The sequence below is a fragment of the Vespula pensylvanica genome, chromosome 19 (genome assembly GCF_014466175.1).
Source record: "Vespula pensylvanica isolate Volc-1 chromosome 19, ASM1446617v1, whole genome shotgun sequence".
Lineage (NCBI taxonomy): Eukaryota > Metazoa > Arthropoda > Insecta > Hymenoptera > Vespidae > Vespula > Vespula pensylvanica.
Genome location: NC_057703.1, coordinates 400,383 through 402,385, shown reverse-complemented (window position 1 = coordinate 402,385; position 2,003 = coordinate 400,383).

Here is a 2,003-nt window from a genome sequence, read left to right as displayed (position 1 = left end):
TAAGGCGGCCGCCCTTGGCAGTGGGTCCATTCATGACACGAATTTCCACCATTCGCACCTCAAACCTCGCGGTACGCACGCTCCGCGAGTAAGAGAGAAGAGTTAATATAAGTACATTAATCGATCACTCATTCATTTAATAATCTATACGATTTGTTTTGTTTTAGAACTACATCTTGAAATATTAACCTCCGGATGGTAGCATATTACAAGGTTCTATCTTACGTTTCGGGTGGGACCCTTGGGAGGGGCCCAAGGGTGTGGGCCTTCGGGCGGGTTACTGTCTCCATAACCTTTTCCTTTTCGTCTCCCCTCCTTTTCTGCTCCAGGTTTTATCTTCGTGGAATCATCGCTGCGCGCAACCATAACAAAATTGGCGGTGTGACTGTCTTTCACCACTTCGTGGAGAGGACAGTAGTGAAGTAGTGAGACTGACAAACTTTCCCTGGATGCCACAGGAACGAGTATTCACGAAGATTTTACGCAAGTATAATGTGGTATCAGTTATATTTTCGAAATGCTATACTCTTTCTTTTGTTTTAGACATTGTTCTGCTCTTTCGGAAGGCCTTGGCAATCTATCCCCATGATAGGAATCAGAAACCCCCACTGGATGCCATAGGAGCGAGTATTGACGAAGATTTTACGCAAGTACAATGTTGTATCATTCTTATTTTCCACTTTCTATACTTGCTTCTTTGTTTTAGATATTCACTTTGTACGTTCGGAGGCCGTTGAGAGTCGTTCTCCATGGGGGACTTAGAAATTTTCACATGCTGCCATAGGAGCGAGGACTAACGAAAATTTTACGCAAGTACAATGATGTATCATTCATATTTTCCAATTCTATGCTATTCTTTTTGTTTTAGATATTCACTTTGTAATCTCCGTGGCCGTTGACAGTCTTTCTCCATGGGGGTCTTAGAAATTTCCATAGGATTCCTTAGGAGCGAGGACTAACGAAGATTTAATACGAATATACAAAAGATTATTGATTTTAGACTTAAATGCGAAGTGGGGATACTCGGCATCGAGAGACGACAACAAAGTCGGTTCTTTGAACGACCATTACAGTTATTAGTTCATTTGTGTTTTGGACTTCGACGAGAGAACTTAGAAATTTTCAGAGGCTGCCATAGGAGCGAGTACTAACGAAGGTTTTACGCAAGTACAATGTTTATAATTCTCATTTTCAACTTTCTATACTTTCTTTTTTGTTTTAGATTTCCACTTTGCACTTTCGGAGGCCGTTGACAGTCCTTCTCCATGGGGGTCTTAGAAATTTCCATAGGATTCCTTAGAAGCGAGGACTAACGAAGATTTAATACGAATATACAAAAGATTATTGATTTTAGACTTAAATGCGAAGTGGGGATACTCGGCATCGAGAGACGACAACAAAGTCGGTTCTTTGACCGACCATTACAATTACTAGTTCATTTCTGTTTTGGACTTCGACGAGAGAACTTAGAAATTTTCACATGCTGCCATACGGGCGAGGACTAACGAAGATTTTACGCAAGTACAATGTTTATAATCCTCATTTTCAACTTTCTATACTTTCTTTTTTGTTTTAGATTTCCACTTTGCACTTTCGGAGGCCGTTGACAGTCGTTCTCCATGGGGGACTTAGAAATTTCAATAGGATGCCATAGGAGCGAGGACAAACGCAGATTTAATACGAATATACAAAAGATTATTGATTTTAGACTTAAATGCGAAGTGGGGATACTCGGCATCGAGAGACGACAACAAAGTCGGTTCTTTGAACGACCATTACAGTTATTAGTTCATTTGTGTTTTGGACTTCGACGAGAGAACTTAGAAATTTTCAGAGGCTGCCATAGGAGCGAGTACTAACGAAGGTTTTACGCAAGTGCAATGTTTATAATTCTTATTTTCCACTTTCTATACTTTCTTTTTTGTTTTAGATATCACCTTTGTACTTTTGGAGGCCGTTGACAGTCTTTCTCCATGGGGGACTCAGAAATTTCCATAGGACGC